Source organism: Felis catus, chromosome D1, assembly GCF_018350175.1.
Source record: "Felis catus isolate Fca126 chromosome D1, F.catus_Fca126_mat1.0, whole genome shotgun sequence".
NCBI lineage: Eukaryota > Metazoa > Chordata > Mammalia > Carnivora > Felidae > Felis > Felis catus.
In genome coordinates, this window is record NC_058377.1 from 76903185 (window position 1) to 76924993 (window position 21809).

The 21809-nt window shown below is 37.3% G+C and overlaps 1 protein-coding gene and 1 pseudogene across 5 annotated transcripts in view; one reads left to right on the forward strand and one right to left on the reverse strand.

Moving 5' to 3' along the window:
• The window catches only part of NELL1 (neural EGFL like 1), an 883212-nt gene that overhangs the window by 696101 nt on the left and 165302 nt on the right, over positions 1–21809 (forward strand). The gene's annotated exons all lie outside the window — the stretch shown is intronic.
• Positions 16123–16293, reverse strand: LOC111556886 (annotated as a pseudogene).

Below are 21809 nucleotides of genomic sequence, written 5' to 3' on the forward strand. Positions count from 1 at the left end.
ATTTGTTCTATTTCTCTGAAATATACCATGGTAATTTTGATAGGGAGTGCTTTGAATCTGTAGGTGGCTTTTGATAATATAGACATTTTGACATTATTCTCTCAGTTCATGAGCATGGGATAAATTCCCATGTAGTCGTATCCTCAATTTCTGTGATCAGTGTCATAATTTTCAGGGGACAGGTCCTTCAGCTCCTTGGTTAAACTTGTTACCAGGTATTCTTTTTGATACAATTATAAATGAGTTTGTTTTCTTAATTTCTCTTTTTGATAGTTTGTTGTTAGTATACAGGAATGCAACAGATTTTGTATATTGATTTTATACCTTGCAACTATAGTGAATTTGATTCTTCTAACAGTTTGTTGGTGGAGTTTTTAGGGTTTTCTGTATCATGTCATCTGTGAATGGTGACTGTTTTACTTCTTCCTTTCCAATTTGGATGCCTTTAATTTTTCTTGCCTAATTGCTCTGGCTTGGACTTCCAATACTATGTTGAATAAAAGTGGCAAGAATGGACATCCTTGCTTTATTCCAGATCTTGGAGGAAAAGCTTTCAACATTTTACCATTGAGTATGATGCTACCTGTGGGTTTGTCCTATATGGCTTTTATTATGGCAAGATATGTTACCTGTATACGCACTTTGTTGAGAACTCTTATCATAAATGGATGTTGAATTTTGTCACATACTTTTCTATATCTGTTGAGAGGAACATACGCTTTTTATTCTTCATTTTGTAATGTATATCACATTGACTTATTTGCAGATCGCTGGAATAAAGTCTTCTTACATCGCTAGAATAAAGTCCACTTAATCATAGTGTATGATCCTTTTAATGGATTATTGAGTTCAGTTTGCTAATATTTTATTGAGTCTTTTTGTATCTGTATTTATCGGTGATATTGACCTATAATTTTCTTATTTTTGTGGCGTCCTTTTCTGGGTTTTGTATCAGAGTAATGCTGGCATTGTAAAATGAATTTGAAAGCATTTCCTCCTCTTCAATTTTTGGAAGAGTTTGAGAAGAATAAGTATTAAATATTCTTTGATTATTTGGTATAATTCACCACTGAGACCATCTGTTCCTAGACTTTACTTGTTGGGAGGTTTTTGATTATTGATTCAGTCTTCTAACTTGTAATTGGTCTACTAAGATTTATTATTTCTTCATGATTCAGTCTTAGAAAATTGTATGTTTCCAGAAATTTATCCATTTCTTCTTGGTTGTCTAACTTGTTGGATGTAATTATTCACATTACTCTCTCTTGATCTTTTGTATTTCTGTGGTATCAGTTGTAACTTCTCTTTCATTTCTGATTTTATTTATCTCAGCCCTCTTTTTCTTGGTGAGTGTAGCTAAAGTTTTGTCAGTTTTATCTTTTCAAAGAACAAGTTCTAAGTTTCATTTATCTTTTCTGTTGTCTTTTTAGTCTGTATTTCCTTTATTTCCATTCTTCCAGCCCTAACTTAAGGCTATCCTTCATGATAAATGTAAGCAGTATATCTTTTCACAAGAACTGTAAAATGTTTTTGAGACATTTTAGGGAAAATTAAAAAAAAATTGATTCCCCTAGCCTATGTACTCCTTAAAGACAAATGCTGTGTCTTTTATTTATGCATGGTATGTTTTCAGTGGCTTTTAAATAAATGAGGTTTACAAAAATGAATGAATGAATAAATGAGTGAATGAACAGATGAATAAAGATGTACTAGAACTTATTCTTCTCTGGCAATGCCATTCAGCTCAGTCCAATAAATATTTATTTGCAGCAAATACAAAGTTTGATACCATGGATACAAAGAAACAATCAGTTTCTTTCAAGGAATTTAGTAGGGCACAGGGACACCAATTATAATTAGGCAGCTTTGAAATGTTTTGATACTTAAGTCTAGTAGCTGAGATCAGAGACCCAAGTATCTTTGTCTTATTGGAAGAAAGACAGTGCCAGCCAGGATAAGGGCTTTTTTTTAAGCCAGAAAATCAGTGAGAACCCCCTTCTGCAAATTAAAAAAAAAAAAGTATCTTCTTCCCTGTAGTAGATTATATTATTAGTTCAAAATTTTTTCCTCCCCCTTTTTTGGGGGGCCCTTTCCTTCCAGGTTTTTCTCAACCATTCCTTATTAGGTTTCTCCTCCTCAAAGAATTATACTTCCCACTCTGATGACATCATAAGTCATATGACTTGAGTTGGCCAATGGAATATAAATGGAAGCCACTTGTGTCACTTCTGATATGAAGCTTTTTTTTTTAAATATAATTTATTGTCACATTGGCCAACATACAGTGTATACAGTGTGCTCTTGGATTTAGGTGTAGATTCCCATGATTCCTTGCTTACATACAACACCCAGTGCTCACCCCAACAAGTGCCCTCCTCAATACCCCATTTTCCCCTCTGCCCTGCACCCCCCATCAAACCACAGCTTTAAAAGCCATTGCATGATTCAGCTTTTTTTTCTCTGTGCCTTGAGGATAGCATGTCTGAAATACAGGTTGTTCATTCTGTCTGGATTCCGGAGTGGAGAGGATGAGAGTAGAGCTGCAGGCAACCTGCACAAACATGTTAAATGAATGAAAATTAAACCACTATTGCTATAAAGACACAGATACTAGGACTGTTTATTACTGCAGCATACCTTCCCTAAGATAACTGGCATACTTTCCAAGAACAGAGAGGAATATTCCCACCTGCTTTTCCACTCAAAATATTCTAACGTTTATTTTTGAGGGGGGGAGGGGCAGAGAGAGAGGGAGACACAGAATCCGAAGTAGGTTCCAGGCTGTGAGCTGTCAGCACAGAACCTGACACAGGGCTCCAACCCATGAACCACAAAATCGTGACCTGAGCCAAAGTCAGATGTTTAACATACTGAGCCACCTAGGCACCCCTCCACCTGCTTTTCCACTTAAAGATCCCTGTTCACATTTGCCTGTTCAAGGAAGTCTGGATGCAATGAGGGGAAGATTGGGATTCCTTTAGTTACACTGCACTGTAATATAATGCTTTTGACCAAGTCCCCTTGTACTTGAGGGCCAATTGTGCTACCCAAGTACATAAAATAGAGGCAGCAAATCTTGGTAAGGGTGAAAGGCAGTGAGAAAAAGGGCTTTCTATGATAAAAAAAAAAAAGTCCAAAATGAGCTTTTCGCATCTTAACTGAGACCATTTTCAGAGTTCTGAAATTGCCACATAAAATTGGGAAAAAAAAATCCTATCCGTAAGTTTCTACATCAGTTGTCATGGAAACCATCACTTTTGTTTGTATGATACTGAGACAATTAAATGTTAACCGGGGTATCAGAGAGAAACTGCTAAATTGCAGATCGAAGAGTTTTGATGGGTCACAGAAATAGAGTCACAGTCATGAATTAAACTTTTCTCATATTTTTGCAGCATTACCATCAAAAGCAAATACTGTAATTCATTGAGAAACCTGACACTCTTCTCTGTTGATTCTGTATTGCTGGTCCCAAGAAAGAGAAGTTTTCACTGAAACTATGAGTTTGATGCACATGTTTATAATATGACTATGGAATATAATCTTAATCCCTTAGAGAAAAAAAACACCTAGGTTTCATTTTGAAGAAGGAAAAGGAAAATATGTAAGTAGGAGTATACATGGGAGAGAGCAAATATATAGCTTTGGAAGTTGATAAAGAGAGTAATTCATTCAGTCTATGAGAATTTTAGCTTTCATATATACAAAGCACATCTCATTAAGAATTCTGTCTTTGAGTCTCATTCTTTTTTGCAAAATGAAGGTGTGCCTGCAGTATTTACCTACTCATTTAATATTAAACTAAATGCAAGAGGATTCAAATTAAGCATGGTAGATTAAACATACGCATTTTTATCTCCATATGTCCTCATATCCCTGGGAAAGGAACAAAATTATATAAATGATGGTAAAGGGATAAGAAAATGGCACAAATTCACAGGTATAAAAAGGAGAGGCGATCCGAGTGGCTGAGAACAGAGGATACAGATTATATGGACAAATAACCTGATAGCAGATCACAGAAAAATGACCCTGAAGTGTTTGCATAGTTACTTAACATCTAGGAAGATTTAGAAATTCGCACCATATGCTACCCCTGAAGATGAAGATCAAGTGGGGGGATAAACACAGGAGAATTGGATAAAAACTTGTTTAAGAAGCAGTGAGACACCCCCCCCCCCAACACAGTTTCCCTTCCCTCCCATTTGCACACCGAGGCTTCATCTTTCCCTCCCATCAGAAGACTGAAGGTTTGGTCTTATGAGAAATTGTTCCAGGAAACCTCCAGATGTGGGAACACAAGGTGCAGCAAAAGGCAGGGTGAGGATGTAAAAAAGAAAATCAAAGGAAGTAAGCACAGGCGAACTTGTAAAATTGCCGCATCTCTAATTCCTTCCCCCTGCTTGGCAGTCTGGCATTTACTTCTCCAGGCGATGACAGTGATTGCTTTCTGACAACAATGACGATCTCAAAATAAAAGACCCTTAGGCATACTAGAATTTGAATATCTTATAACAACAAAGTAGCCAGAAAAGCCTAAAACAATGAAAGACAGAAACAAAACAATCAAAATGGATAAAAGAAATCCACAGAGAATGAGTGTGAACAGAAAAAAATGCCCAAGGAAAGTCTATAATATTTGCAGAAAGATGAAAAAACATTGCATTTATGAAACAATAACATGCTATAAAATGAAACATGCAAAGAATAAGAAAGAATTTATAGAAATTAGAAAAATATGATAGAAATACAAAAGTTCATTACACTAGTTGGAAGATAATTTGAAGATATCTCAAGAAATGAGGATAAAGGCCAAAAAAGAAGAAAAAAGAAAAGGAAAATGGGGGGACAAAAATAAGAAAAATTAGAGGATATGTTCAGAAGGTTAATTCTGGATAATGGAAGTTACCGAAAGAGAAGGCAGAAAACATTAAGAGAAGAATATTAACCAAGATTTAATGAATAAAATTCCCCAGAATGCAAGAACATGAATTTTCACACATGAAGAACTCACTAAATAGGTACAATTAAAAGTCATACCATTGTATGACTTTTTTTAAACAGAAAAAAGAGAAGATTCTAAATGCTTCCAGAAAAGAAAACAGGTCATATATGAAGGATATAGAATCTGAATGGCATTGACTTCCCACCACTAGTATTAGAAACTAGAAGACAATAGAAGAATGTACTCAGAATCTTGAGGGAAGTTAGAGACCACAGTTGTATACAGAACTAAATATCAGTCAGTAATGAAAAGTATTGTAGGCAGACTAATGTTCTACCAAAGTTGTCCATGTCCAAATTCTACAAACCTGTGAATATATTACTTTCTGTAGCAAAAAGGATTTTGCAGATGTTATTAAATTAAGGACCTTGAGGTGGGGAAATTATCCTGAATTGATGGGGTGACCAAATGTAAACAGAAAGTCCTTATAAGGGGGAAGAAAGAGGATCAGAATCAGACAAGATTTGAACACAGGCAATGTTTGAGTGATGTCACTGCTGGAAGAGGATAGTGAACCAAAGAATGTAGGCAGCTTTTAGAAGCTGGAAAAGGCAAGGAAATGGATTCTCCCCCCCAGAGACTATAGAAGGAATGCAGTCTCTCACCTATTTTAGATTTCTGATCTCCAGAATGATTGAAATGATATACTTGTGTTGTTTTATGCTTGTGGCAATTTGCCACAGAAGCAATAGGAAACAAGTAAAAAGATAAAGACACTTTTGAGGGAAGTTTAGTCCATAGTTCTGCAACTACCTACGTATTAATCAATTATAAAGATAAAGACAGTGCTCGATATTGAAGCCAATTCCCAAAAGTACCTCCATACCTTCTTTCTTAGGAAGCTACTAAGGATGTGCTCCTCTAAAGTGAGGTTGTAAATCATGGAATACATGGAATTTGCCAAAATGAGTATCCACAGGAGAGAAATTTTATAGGATGGGGAAAAAAAATTATAAAATTAACTTGTGCCAACAAAAAACAATGTTTACATAGTTATAATAACGTAAACTCTAAATTTTGACAAAATTTGAGATAAACTGTGTTAGAGCACGCAAGTAGAAGAAAACAAATAGGTGTCTTCGTCTTCCAAACGGGGACATCAAGTAACAGTGTTAACAATTAGTAAAATCGGGAAATGAGCATTTAAAAACAAGCTATCTATAACTGTGGAAGTAAATACCAGAAGGCATAGCTAAAAGCGAAGAATATGCTTGCATTTAGGGGCTAAGAGTCAGAAGTGGGAAAGAGTTGATATATTATGTGTTAATATATTATGTAGAAATGCATAAATACATTGAGGGGCCCCTGAGCGGCTCAGTCGGTTGAGTGTGAAACTTCAGCTCAGGTCATGATTTCGCGGTTCATGGTTTCGAGCCCTGCATGGGGCTTGCTGCTGTCAGCGCAAAGCCAACTTCGGATCTTCTGTCTCCCTCTCTCTGTCTGTCTCTCTCTGTCTCTCAAAAAAAAAAAAAAATGTTAAAAGAAATACAGTAATATTGGAGAGGAGAAAACCTTTCGGTCACTTTTTCCCCCTTTTTTAATAATTCCATTCCTCTTAGGAATTCTACTCTTCCTTGAAATTAAGTTTTTGGGGCACCTGTGGCCCAGTCGGTTAAGCACCAACTCTTGGTTTTGGTCAGGACACCATCTCACAGTTTCAGGTTCTGTGCTGGCAGTCCCTGCTTGGGATTCTCCCTCGCTTTCTGCCCCTCCCCACTCATGCTGTCTCTGTCTCTCTCAGGATAAATAAATAAACTCAAAAAATTTTTAAACGTTTACAGGCAATTAAGTTTTCAGCCATATTCTTACATTGTAAAATTAAATGGCTGAGCATGGGAGGGACAATTGCCAGCTCTAGTCCCTGTGCTCTGCATTCACGGTACAAGTATAGTGGCATGCAGTTGCCATATGATCTACTTAGGCTGAATCCTGTGTCTCATTTCTCATTTATCCCAGAATCTAGTAAAATCCCTGGCATACAATATATAGTGGTTGAATAAATGAAATTCTGGCTGAAAAATGAATGAATGCATAATCGTTATTACAATTTTATGAGCATCATAAATCACAGATTAATATGAGAAAAGAAGATACTTTTAGGGCTGCTCATGGAAAACGGCGTTTGAAATGTTCTTGAGGAGATAATGCTAGCACAAATTGCATATCTTTGTATAGGCACATGCATTATTTCGCCTTCAAAGCCTCAAAGCTCATTATATAATTATGTATACTTTTAACAAGGTACTTTTGTACTGTATTCAGCAGGTTGATTCTGCAGTTGAATCACTGTTGGTGATGTCAGTCACTAAACACAGTACCATACGACCAGCTACTGGGAATAGATTTCCCTGTGTAATTGTGATGTACTCCTCACAACAATTGCCAACGTTGGCAGTGATATGAACTGTCTGTGATGATTACAATGATTTCAGTCTACTTAGTTCGATTATATAATATTTTTAAAGTAATTTATAATTCTCTTATGCCCCAGTGATTAGGCTTACTAAATCATTGGATGCCAAGACAGTGTAAGTGGCATTCTGGACTTGGATTTGAGACCTGGATGCAAATCCCAACTTTATAAAACTTCGTTAACTTCTGTGACTGTGTTTATCAATTATTGTTGCAATAATTCTATGTGGTAAACAATTCTAAAACACAAAGGCTTACAACAGCAGACATTATTTTTTTCGGACTCACCCAGGCCTGCAGGTTGGCTAGGGCTCTGATGGTTTCAGCAAAAACCAGCTGGACTTCAGGTACTGGTTAGGTTTAGGTATATTCCAGATATTTATTCATTGTTTTTGGACTTTCAGCTTTTATACACATTCTCATGGTGATGGCTAATCCAGCTCAAGCAAGAACATTTAAATTCTCTGTGTTTCAGTCTCTAATCTGTCACTGGTCAAATTACATGGTCAAGCCCAACATCAGTGGAGTATACATCAGTCAGGGTCCAGTTAGTGAAAGAAAGATGAGCTATTGTAAATATTATAGCAATAGGGGTTTTATTATAGTAAATTGATCTTACACCAATATGGAAGAGCTGTTCAATCAGGATCTGGTAAAGGGGTGAAGAGGAATCAGAAGAAGTCAGATACAGGTGAGAGAAGGTTATACTGATGAATCTGACCTGGTTTGTGCTCTTAATCAGCTAGTGCTGAAGGTAGGTAGAAAAAGCCGCGTATGCACGTATCTATAATCATAGGTAGAAATTGTTGTCTTGTAGATAAAATGATACAGATTTTCGGTGAACAGACTTACTAGAACAGAACTTCCTTGAGAGAGAAGTAAGGGAGAGTTAACAGGGTGTTAGTATTCCGTGGTGGAGGGAGAACATGGGAGTTAACATGTTTTGTCCTCCATTTTCCTAGAGTCCCCAGTAAAGCCAGCGTTATGTTCCTTCATGGAGAATAATCATTAGCACATATACTTTTCTGGCAAAGGAGTGAAACAAAGGTGTTTTTCTGGCGCCATTCTCAGCCAATTTAAGTCTTTGAAGTCATGAATTCATTTGGGGTTTCTGATGAAATTATTATTTTAAACCTGGCCAAAGGATTTGGATTTAGTTACTGATGGATAAACATTCCAAAAACGCTTTTCTTTCACTTTTCCTCCAACCTTTCCATTTATTTTTTTCCTCTGATAGAATGTTTCAGATTGAAAAGAATAATAATCTTGCTTTACTTGAAAACCTCAACAAAACATCTATATTCATAGGATTTTTACTTAGACACATTTTGCTTTCTTAAAGGAACCATAAGAACCACCCATCATAGCTGACCTGCTACTGTTTAGAAGAGATGTGGTGATGTCTGTGAGAAAGTGCTGAGAAAGGAAGAGAAGGAAAATGTATCTAATTCACAGACGATAGAGTATGGCCCAGTGCCTGTTAAAGCACATGCATTGTGATGTAGGTGTTCTGGAAGGTATAAAAAGCAGCACCATGAAATGACTTTGTTGTCTGTGATAACTTATGAAAGATCTATGGATGTTCTCATCAGGTGTTTAGACCTATTAGCGTTGCTATTGGAATTTTGTATGTGGGGATTAATAGGTTCATGGTCACTTCCATGATAAGCCTCCATATTGCAGTGTCTGATTCATAGACAACACTTGAGGCCTTGGATCCCACACCGGTTCATTTTGATTCTCTGGTCCATAATTCCTAATGACATAGAAATTTTAAAGCTAACATGAGATCCACTTTTACATTCACAGGAAGTGTTTTTAATTTGCTCATGCAAGAAGAAAGAAATTGGTTTAATACTTTGATTGCTTTGTTCACTGAAATAGTGATTTTAGAACACTTAATATTAAACTGAAAAGTCAAAAATGTTTTAAAACATCTTGAAGACAATTCTATAAAGCTCATGGGCTTAAATATTAAAGTAACACCGACAAGTTGGGAGGAATGTAAGATGATACAAATGTCATAGCAGATTTTCAAAAAAAGGGTTTGAATCTGAGTTTCCTATTTTAGCTTTTATACTGATAAAGGGGAAATTTTTAACTTTTTAAAAACCAGCGTATGAATGTGGAAGCTAATCTATTATGGGTATGGAAACCATGTCAGGCAAAGAGGCTTCAATCTTGTCTTGGCTGTAAACAACATGACTTCAGTGCAGCAGGTAGCAAAAGTATGACTTGTTATTCCAAGAAAGTTTGCTATTCCAAACCCACACATTCCGAGCTGTGCCAGCTTTGAAATTCAAATGCCACATCATTTGGAAGTCACTTTTGAAGAGGAAAATATATTATGATGCATTTTCCCTTGTCGACTGGATTGATGACAAAACCTTTGCATGTTTACTGGTTAGAAAAGGCAGTAAGCAGGATAGTCTCTTACTTGTCTATAAGATAAATTGACCAAGTTGGTTGGTTTGGGATGTGGGTTCACAAGATTTCAGAGAGTGCCTTTGCCGGGAACACTGAAAACCTCAGGGGCACCATTTCCTTAAAGACAGGAGAAGATCCTAGTGCTTCTCTGCCTTAGTCCCTTGATTGGTTGATCTGTAAAATGATAAAAGTAATGTCTCTCTTAGTTGTGAAGAGATAAAAGAAGCAAAATTTCTATACAGTTCTTGGGACAGCTTAGATGCTTGTTACATGCTCTCTTCATCCATTGTCACAGGTGTTTGCCTTCCTCAGTGCTTCCTGGCAGATAACATGAATCCCTGAAGCAGGTACATGGAGGACAAAAGATATTAAGCTATTGGTATCACAACTAAACATGCCACCTGCCTAGATACGCTGCCTGTTAAAATAATCTATTGACTATATTTGTTCTATCTTTACAATGAAAAGCTTACATGAAATCCAACTTTTTTGATCATTCTTGCATCCCTTTGGTTTTGCACTATGTTTTGATATTTCCACTATATTTTTAAAGTTGTACTTATTTTGGCTAAAGACATCTCCTACTTGGGGTGTGTGTGTGTGTGTGTGTGTGTGTGTGTGTGGTTTTGGAGTATTTTATGAATGAGAATGCTGTGAATTCTTTTGAGCATTTTTTTCTACTTCATGCACATTGGAAAATAGGACATTTAGTCATTTCATCTAAGATCTTCTACAACTAAGGGCACCTGCATGGCTCAGTCTGTTAAGTATCTTATTTCGGCTCAGGTCACGATCTTGCAGTTTGTGAGTTCAAGCCCCGCGACGGGCTCTGTGCTGACAGCTCGGAGCCTGGAGCCTGCTTTTGATTCTGTCTCCCTGTCTCTCTGCTCCTCTCCTCTTCATGCTCTGTCTCTCAAAAATAAATAAACATTAAAAAAATTTTTTTAATCTTCTACAACTAATCTTAAATTTAAATTGCTATTTTGCTTTGTTTAGAGGCTATTTGAACATTATAACTTGTTTTAGGGAAATGTTTTGTGATGAAGTGCTCTGTTACCACCCCAGATAGGCATTTCATCCCCCGTAAAAGAACCTGGACCTTCTGAGAGACAATGCAGTGCCTTTTAGATCATAGGACATTATCCGTGGGGTGAAAAGGGATCACATTCAGGCTTCATGAACTTCAGATAATACGTAGCAAAATAGAAAACACCTCATCCTGCAGCACAAGCCAACAGAAATCCTACCTAACTTCAGGAGTATGCGCACCTCACCATTCCTCAGCCCGCTGCGACACTTCGATATTTCCATTTCCTCGTTTGTCACACTCTTTTACTGTTATTCCTCCCAACCAGAGGTAGCAACTTGAAGGGACTTTTCAAGTCCTATTCATTTCTGTATCCTTTACAACTATGGTCTGGAGTATAGGAGGTCCTCAATCAATTTCAAAACAAGATGCAGATGATTAGGGGGGAAACTATATGTATATTTTAATATTTTTTCAACGTTTATTTATTTTTGAGACAGAGACAGAGCATGAACGGGGGAGGGGCAGAGAGAGAGAGGGAGACACAGAATCGGAAACAGGCTCCAGGCTCTGAGCCATCAGCCCAGAGCCCGACGCGGGGCTCTAACTCACGGACCGCGAGATCGTGACCTGGCTGAAGTCAGACGCTTAACCGACTGCGCCACCCAGGCGCCCCCTATATGTATATTTAAAAAAATCTTTGGGTGACTTCTAAATTCAAAACACATTTGACCTAATTCTTTCAACTTAGGGAGCAGACTACATTTTAATTTAATGGTGCTATTGATTCAGAAGGACATTTGAAATACCTGCTTTCTTCCTGCCAATATCTGCTTGGCTGAATTCCTCTACTTCATTCCAATTTATGCTTGTGTCTTACCTTCTCAGAGAGGCCTGTCCTGGCTCCCTATTTAATATTGCAGCGTGTTCCCTTGAGTCACCCCTAGTACTCCCAGTGCCTGTTAACTGTTCTCAGAATTCTACATTATCTAATTTTTTATTCTAATTATCATGCACTGTCCCTATCCTGCTGGAGGTATGTTTCACTAGAGCAGATCTGTTGATATGTTTTGTTCAGTGATATGTCTCGTGTATCTTGCATGATGTCTAGCACATAATAGGACTTGGTAAGTGTTTGTTTAAAAAAGATATAAATACAAATTGTTAAAAAACAGATATCAGCTCTTATACCTGTAATATGCCTCTAAGGCAGGAGTTAGGGTTTAGACCTTTTATACAGATTTACCATAATGAGGTTAGACTAGTGAGCGGTCTATCATTAGAAAATTATCCATTTTTCCCAAGTGTGATCTGCAGAAGTTTTGCTATAGTTGAGAGGGGTCTCCTTCTGTGCTAGCACCAAAAGGGCATCCTGGGTTCTGAGTGGCCATCACCCGTGTCCTGCTCTGTCTCCCTTCTCTCCTCTCCCTTTGCCATTTAGCTTAAACTGCTTCTGCACACTTGCATGCATGACCACATATGTCTTGTGCCGTTAACGGTCTTTAACAGGAATACAGCTAAGTGTTTATGAATGGTGGGCTCTGAACTGGAACCGCTTGGGGTTTTGCCTGGAACACACCTTTACTCCTTAAATGTGTGACTCTGGGCTATTTTTCTTTGCTGCTGTGTACTTCAGTGTTCTTCTCATCTACAAAATTTTTTATTCTAATTATTATACACTGTCCCTATCCTGCTGGGGGTATGTTCCATCTACAAAATTGGGAAAATCCTTGCATCTTCTTTGTAGGGCTGTTTTATGAATGAATAAGATCCTACATAGAGCACTTATAGTGGTGTCTAGCATACAGTAAATTCTCAGGAATAAAATGAAAGCTGTTTTAGATTTGGCTTAAGTGTACTGAAAGTTCGCGTATAAGGACCATCCAAACTTCTTACCTGTCCGTGTATGCTCTACAGAGAGCCTAATAGCAAACATGCCTGTCTACTGAGTGACTCATTAGCTTTTCAATGTCCTGTTTGGTTGATTCTACCTACTATGAAGGTACATGATCTCACGTTATCCCTCAAGATAAGTAAGAAAATACAAAACAAAATGAATTTCACACACTGATGGTATTAGTTCTTATTATCCTAGTATTTTTTTAAGGAACCTGGAGCAAATATACCTGTCATTGTTGCCTCTTAGAGCAAACCCTTCGCAGCCCTAAACCTTACATCACTCAGCTCAAATCCTGACAGATAAAGGACACCAGGATATAACTCTAGTCAAGTAGTTGGATTTACTACTTGCTGCAATAGAGATATTGGACATTTTTTCAAAAGGTAGTTACTTCAAGAAAATTTTAGGGCATGGCTTTTATGTGATTTTGGTTTGTATGAGGTGATTTGTGGAGGTTTCAAGGAAGGAGAGGTCTCTTCTGGATTGAGTGCTTCAAGGAGGAAGGGACAAATGCATGATTGGGGTACCTTAGCAACTGTTATCTATGAATTAGAAATTGAGTGGATATAAAGCTATTATTGGTTAAGAAGCAGTGTAGTCATTGTTACCTGAGAGTGGGGAATGTTTGGGGTTTGTTTGTGCTATATTCATAACTGTGCTCATACATGATTTAATTGTGATATTACTTTGGTCTCACACTATTATGATCACTGAACAAATTTATGTGAGATTGTTTAGGAGGAGAACACCTTTGCCTTAATATTAAAGTCAGGGCAGATATCAGGTGAAAATTGTCAGCCTTCTACAACCTACTCTTGTCAACTTTTCTACTTCATTCCTCAAACTCCCAGGAATTAATTTTAGTCTTGCTCTGATAATCCTAACCAAGGACATGTAACCTTCCTTAGATTATTGGTTCCTTAGACTTGTTCATGTTTTCTATGCCTCACCCCACAAATGACCTTTCTCTTTAGTATTTGATTAGCCTCAAATTGTGGTAAAATTAGTTCCATCTCTTTGGCCATCTGGACCAGATTATTGATTTCCCCAGTTGAGAGGAAGCCTGGAGACTCATCAGCTTCTCTCTCTTCCCACCAGATGGTGCTAAAAAGACTTCAGTACCTCTTGTAGGATCACCTGCCCAAACCATGAGTTCATATACACTCTTGTGTAGTTTTTGGTCATTTTAGACTTATCTACTTTATCACCCAAATGCCATGATGTTTCCCGTAGACAGGAACCAAGTCTGTATTTATCCCTCACAACATGTAATACAGTAATGAGCATACCAGGACAATCAAGAAATACTTTACAAAATCATTGGCAGGATTACCAGAAAACAGATAACTTATTGTCACTATGAGAATAAACCACCTTCCATCCAGTTCTTTCCTGATAATAATTACAATATTTTGGTTTAATGCAGGAAAGTAAAACAGAAAGAAAAAGGAAAAAAAGGCAGCTTAATTAATTCTGTTACTACATATTTTATATAGATAGATAAAACTTAGCCCTTGGTATAAAATTTCTATTCTTATTTTACATCTCCTGTAGCTCTGTATTTTCTGTAAGCTTCTCATTCCCCATTCATTTGTCATAACTCATTAAAGAGAATCTAGTTGCTGACAGTATGTGCTATTTTGGGATGAGGCTCCAAAAATCCTTCCCAAAGCTTGTTTTAAATACTTCCATGAGCACTCCACAGTCATATCCTCTCTTCACATCTCAGTTGGGCAAAATCGTCAATTTTCCCTTTCTTAAGAGATTCAAGTAAATGTACTAAATAAAAAGTGTGTTTTGGGGACATCTGGATGGCTCAGTCGGTTGAGCATCTGACTGTTGATTTCAGCTGAGGTCATGATCTCGTGGTTGGTAAGATGGAGCCCTGCACTGGCTCCACGCTGACAGCACAGAGCCTGCTTGGGATTCTCTCCCTCCCTCCCTCCCTCTCTGCCCTTCTACCACACTCTCTTCCCCCCACCCCCTCAAAATAAATAAATAAAACTTTTTTTCAAGTCTGTTTTGTTCTGTTTGAGAAATCTGCACCTGTGGTCAACAGTCACAGCATTAAAAATGCACATACTTGGATTTGTTGTCTGGTTGGATAATTTTGCCCTAATCTTGATATTTTATATTTATTTACAAAGACAAGAAAGGAAAATAGTTAAACAAAAGCCTCTTGGAAAGAGGAGTTATTCTTACCATTGTTTGTGTATAAAACAATAATCTCGTCTGCTATTGAGAGCAAATTTTGAAAACTGTGTTTGCGCTCAAAATGTATAATGTCTCATAATTCACTGGATTCACTAAATACTTGACATTAAAAATAGAGACAGTTTCAACAACATAAAATTATTATTTGGTTAAAAACATAATTTCTTTTTCTTGTCTCTTTTTTACCTGCCTCCCACATAATTAAACATAATGAGGAATGTATCTTTTATATACGTCAATTTATATACATATACATATTTATATATACCTATTTATATACATCAATACATCCCTTTAAAACTATATAGCACAAACCTCTGTGTGCCTCAGTAGGGCTGTATGAAGTGGCTATGAATTATTAATTTTCCTTTTTACTTTTCCCACTAAATTTTATATGGGTAACATCAGTGGTAATGACTGAATCCAAAGAAAGTCAAATAAGCATTTCCTACGTACCGTATCATAGACTCGTAAGGTTGGTTCATGGGAGACAGGACACCATAGGAGAGACTGAAATCCAGAGACAGTCCTGTCAACTACAGCTTAGGGTTTAAGTGGGACACAGACTAAACTTGAAGTAATGGAAGGAGTAGGTATGGCTCAAAAGGTAAAGGAGGGTATGGGAAAAACACACAAGTGGGAATCTAGGCTATGGACAAGTCTACTGAGAATAATGAGACCTAAGATGTAGTGAAACACCATGACATGGAAGAAGAAAGTTAGTGGATATTGAGACAGGTGGGAAGACACTAACTGAACTTCTAGCCTTTCGTTCTGAAGGTAGATCCCAACCCTGGGTATTATAAAATATTAGGAAATGAATAATCCACAAGAATAAGACATATTTCAATCCAGGTCATACATGGAGGAAGAGGGAAAGGGTCAAGAGCTGAGTTAGAGAGACCATACCTCAACATAATAAAGGAGATATATGAAAACCCCACAGCTAACACCATACTCAATGGTGAAAAACTGAGAGCTTTTCCTCTAAGGTCAAGAACAAGACAAAGATGTCCACTCTTGGCCACTTTTATTCAACATAGTAGTGGAAGTCCTAGCCACAATGGTCAGACAAGAAAAAGAAATAAGAAGCACTCATATTAGTAATGAAGTTAAACTGTCACTGTCCACAGATGACATGATGCTATGCATAGAAAAATTGAAAGACTCCACCAAAAAACTACTAGAAGTAATTGAGTAAAGTGGTAGGATACAAAATTAGTATCCAGAAATTGGTAGTGTTTCTACTAGCAATAGTCATGCTTCAGATAAACCTCATTGGTTATGATACTGCCACTGTGCAAAGCCGGTAGTGTTTCTATATACTAATAACAAAGTAGCAGAAAGAGAAATAAAAAAAGAAAAACATTTACAGTTGCACCAAAAAGAATAAATTTAACAAACTAGGAATAAACTTAACCAAAGAGGTGAAAGATTTGTACTCTAAAAACTACAACAACTGATGAAAGAAATTGAAGATGACACTAACAAATGGGAAGATACTCTGTGCTCACGGATTGCAAGAATTGATACTGTTAAAATGTCCATATTCCCAAGGCAGTGTACAGATTCAGTGCAATCCCTATCAAAATACCAACAGCATTTTTCACAGGACTAGAACAAATAATAATAAAATTTGTATGGAACCACAGAAGACCACGAATTGCCAGAGAAATCTTGAAAAAAAGAAGCAAAGCTGGAGGTATCACAATCCCAGATTTCAGGATATATTACAAAGCTGTATTAATCCAAACAATATGGTACTGGCACAAAAAGAGACACAAAGATCAATGGAACAGTGTAGAAAATCCAGAAATTAACCTATAATAATAAGGCCAATTAATCCATAACAAAGGAGGCAAGAATATATAATGACAAAAAGATAGTCTCTTCAAGAAGTGGTACTGGGGGGCACCTGGGTGGCTCAGTCGGTTAAGCGGCCGACTTCGGCTCGGGTCATGATCTCATGGTCCGTGAGTTTGAGCCCCGCATCGGGCTCTGTGCTGACCGCTCAGAGCCTGGAGCCTGTTTCCGATTCTGTGTCTCCCTCTCTCTCTGCCCCTCCCCTGTTCATGCTCTGTCTCTCTCTGTCTCAAAACTAAATAAATGTTAAAAAAAGATTAAAAAAAAAAAAAAGAAGTGGTACTGGGACAGGTACCTGCAAAAGAATGAAACTGGACCACTTTCTTAAAAATAAATGCAGAATGGGTTAAAGACCTAAATATGAGACATGAAACCATAAAAATCCTAGTAGAGAGCACAGAGACAGTGATTTCTCTGACATTGGCCATGGCACCATTTTTCTAGATCTGTCTCCTAAGACAAAGGAAAGGAAAGCAACAAAAACAAACAAAACCTATTGGGACTACATCAGAATAAAAAGCTTTTGCACAACAAAGGAAACCATCAACAAAACAAAAGGACAACCTACTGAATGGGAGGAGATACTTGCAGATGATGTATTTGATAACCAGTTAATATCCAAAATGTATTAAGGAACTTACACAACTCAATACCAAAACAAAAACAAAAAAACAAGCAATCTGATTATAAAATGTGCAGAGGACCTGAATAAATGTATATAATATCTTCTGATTATATAGAAGAAGGTTTATTTCTGATCACTGATTGATCACATATGTACAGAGAGGACTCAAATGGAACTAGCAGAGGGAGGCAGAGCTGGTTTAGAGGGGAGAGGGAAGCAATAAGGCCCAAACTGTTACTGTGGTCACTTGATCAGTATTAACTGAGGTAAAGCATAATAAGTAATTGATGTCTTCTGGAGCCTAGGCTCCTACTTTAAGGACTATTTCTTGTTAATATTATACCTTCTTGGATTTAGCCAAGGAAGAGGAGCATCCCAATTTGATCATATTCAGCTTCAGTGTTTTAGGTGTTGGGTATGACTTAAAGATGGTTTTCATCCATTCCATTCTCCAAAGAAGTAAGCATTTTACTAGATTTTTCTCCTCTTTCTGGAATTTCCTAAAGCCACTCATTTATGACCATTTCTAGCAATACACACTACCCATTTTGTCAATCTGTTATTAAATCACATTCTTGAGCTGTCTCACAATTTTTTTAGGTCTTTTTTTAATATTTATTTATTTTTGAGACAGAGAGAGACAGAGCATGAACGGGGGAGGGGCAGAGAGAGAGGGAGACACAGAATCCGAAACAGGCTCCAGGCTCTGAGCTGTCAGCACAGAGCCCGACGCGGGGCTCGAACTCCTGGACTGCGAGATCAGACGCTTAACCGAAGATCGGCCGAAGTCAGACGCTTAACCGACTGAGCCACCCAGGCGCCCCACGATTTGTTGCTAATAATACACTATTTAGAGCACAAAACTGAACTTTCGTGAAGAATGAAAAATTTTTTTTCCTTTGAGGAGGCTTTATTTTTTTCCAGAAGTGTGACTAGAATAAAGAAGAATTTCTCTCTACAGAGAGCAGAAAGAACACTGTTAGGGCCTAAAACACAGGAGGTGTGAAAATGTTTATTATTTCACTGTTAAAGTGTGTTGGTAGCAGAAGAATTTGTGTGTCAAGAAGGAAGCAGCAACAAGCAGCATCCAGTGCTCCAGTCAAGGAGAATGAGGGGAACAAGCCCCTGGAATTTGGGAAAGACAAAGACATGAGCACAACTTTGTGAGAGCAGTTTCTGCAGTGTTGAGGTCACATGACTGCTTGCCTTCCTCAGAAGAGTCTGCAACTTTCATTTATTGTTCATCAACCAGAATATTCGTCACAGGATTTTACCTCCGACCACCAGACTTACTTGACCGAGTTGTTAAAGGATCTATAAAATTTATGAAAAGCAGGACTTGATAGGTATTATCTGTAGTTACAGTTGTACAGAGCTTCTGCGTCTTTGCAAACCTTGGGAACTCCTTTGTTGTTAAATCTCTCCCATCTTACTGTTCACATCTTGCTTACTAGGATCATTTCTAAACCACTTTTGCTTTCCCAAATCAAACTTCGGCTTCCCTTGTTTCTTCTGTCTCACATGTTCTTCTTGTTCTGCCTTTCAGAAAATTGCCTAGTTTGAAGTACCTATTTATAATGTTTTCTAGGACAACACTGAAATGGCGTATCTTTTCTCATTCTGGGCCATGTGAGTATGTTTACCACTCATTTGTCACCTGACATACTTTGTTGTGTTCTAGATTAACTTTGGTGTGCTTTATTTTCTTGGCTGTAACACATAGTTCTCTGGAGTGAAGATCATGCTTTGTACTTTGTATTTTCATGTATTCTGTGATTATATGTACAATCATTAAAGGCTGTGTGATGATGTAGCTTTTAGCATGAGATGTGATTTTTCTTTTCTTATTTTTAATTCCAGTTAACATACTGGAATTCGTTTCAGGTGTATTGGTTTCAGGTGTACAATATGGTGATTCACTATTTCCATACATTACTCTGTGCTCATCATGATGAACACACTTCTAAATTGCCATCACCTATTTAACTCTCCCTACCATCCATTCCTCTCCCCTATGGTAACCATCAGCTCTCTATAATTAAGAGCCTGTTTGTGGATTTCTCTTTTATTTTCCCTTTGCTCGTTTGTTTTGTTTTTTTTTTTTAATTCCACATAGGAGTGTCATATGGTATTTCTCTTTCTGTGACTGACTTATTTTGCTGAGCATTATACTCTCTAGCTCCATCCATGTTGTTGCAAATGCCAAGATTTCATTCTTTTTGTGGCTGAATAATATTCCATTACACACACACACACACACACACACACACACACACACACACACACACACCACCTCTTCTTTATCCATTCATCAATCAATGGACACTTGGGCTGCTTCCATAACCTGGCTATGGTAAATAATTCTACACTAAACATAGGGTGCATGCATCCTTTTAATTAGTGTTCTTGTATTTTTTGAGTAAATACCCAGTAGTACAATTGCTATGTCATAAGGTAGTTGTAGTTTTAAACTTTTTGATAAACCTCCATACTGTTTTCTAGAGTGGCTACTTTGCATTCTCACCAATAGTGCTTAAGGGTTCCTTTTTCTCTGCATTCTTGCCAGCACTTGCTGTTTCTTGTGTTGTTGATTTTTGCCATTCTGACAGGTGTGAGGTGATGTCTCATTGTACTTTTGATTTCCATTTCCCTGCTGGTAAGGGATGATGAGCATCCTTTCCTGTGTCTGTTGGTGCTCTGAATGTCGTCTCTGGAGAAATGTCTGTTCATGACTTCTGCCTATTTTTTAATTGGATTCTGTTTTTTGGGTATTGAGTTTCATATGTTATTTTTTTGTTTTCAAATTTTTATTTAAATTCTAGTTAGCTTGCACATAGTGCAATATTCGTTTCAAGAGTAGAATTTAATGATTCATTACTTTGGTATGACACCCAGTGCTCGTCATAACAAGTGTATTCCATAACAAGTACCCTTCACCCATTTAGCCCATCCCCCCTCCATCAACCCTTAGTTTGTTCTCTGTCTTTAACAGCCTCTTATGATTTATCTCCCTCTTTCTCTCTCTTTTTAACCCCTTCCCATATATTCATCTGTTTTGCTTCTTAAATTCCACATATGAGTGAAATCATATGGTATTCGTCTTTCTCTGGCTGACTTATTTCACTTAGCGTAATACACTTTAGCTCTATCCACGTCATTGCAAATGGCAGGATTTTATTTTTGATGACTGAGTAATATTCCCGTATATTTATCTATCATATCTTCTTTATCCATTCATCGGTTGGTGGACATTTGGGCTCTCTCTATAGTGTGATGATTGTTTAGAATGCTACTATAAACATCAGGGTGCATGTGCCCCTTCAAATCTATTATTTTGTATCCTTTGGGTAAATTCTTTGTAGTAGAATTGCTGGATAATAGGGTACTTCTATTTTTAACTTTTTGAGGAACCTCCGTAGTGTTCTCCAGAGTAGCTGAACGAGCTTGCATTCTCCCCAGCAATGCAAGAGGGTTCTCTTTCTCCATATCCTCACCTCTGTTGTTAATATTAGTCATTCTGACAGGCCTGAGGTGATATCTTATCATGGTTTTGATTTGTATTTCCCTGATGATAATTGATGTTGGGCATTTTTCATGTGTTTGTTAGCTATCTGGATGTCTCTTTGGAAAAGTATTTGTTTATGTCTTATGCCCATTTCTTAATTGGGTTATTTTTTGGGGGGGGGATGTTGATTTTGATATTTTTTTATAGATTTTGGATACTAACCCTTTATCAGGTATCTTATTTGCAAATATCTTCTCCCATTCTGTAGACTGCCTTTTAGTTTTGTTGTAGTTTCCTCACTGTGCAGAAGCTTTTTATCTTGATGAAGTCCCAATAGTTCATCTTTGCTTTTGTTTCCCTTGCCTTTGGCGACATGTCTAGTCAAAAGTTGCCCCAGCCAAGGTCGAAGAAGTTACTATCTATGTTCCCCTCTAGAATTTTGATTGTTTTCTGTCTCACATTAGGTCATTCATCCATTTTGAATTTATTTTTGTGTATGGTGTAAGAAAGCGCTCCGGTTTTATTCTTCTGCATGTTGCTGTCCAGTTTTCCCAACATCATTTGTTTAAGAGTTTGCCTTTTTTCCATTGGCCATTCTTTCCTGCATTGTTAGAGATGACTTAACCATATAGTTGTGGGTCCATTTCTGGATTTTCTATTTTGTTCCATCAATCTAAGTGTCTGTTTTTGTGCTGGTACGATACTGTTGATTACTGCAGCTCTGTAATATAGCTTAAATATGGAATTGTGATGCCTTCAGTTTTGTTTTTCCTTTTCAACATTGCTTTGGCTATTTAGGGTCTTTTGTGGTTCCATACAAATTTTAGGATT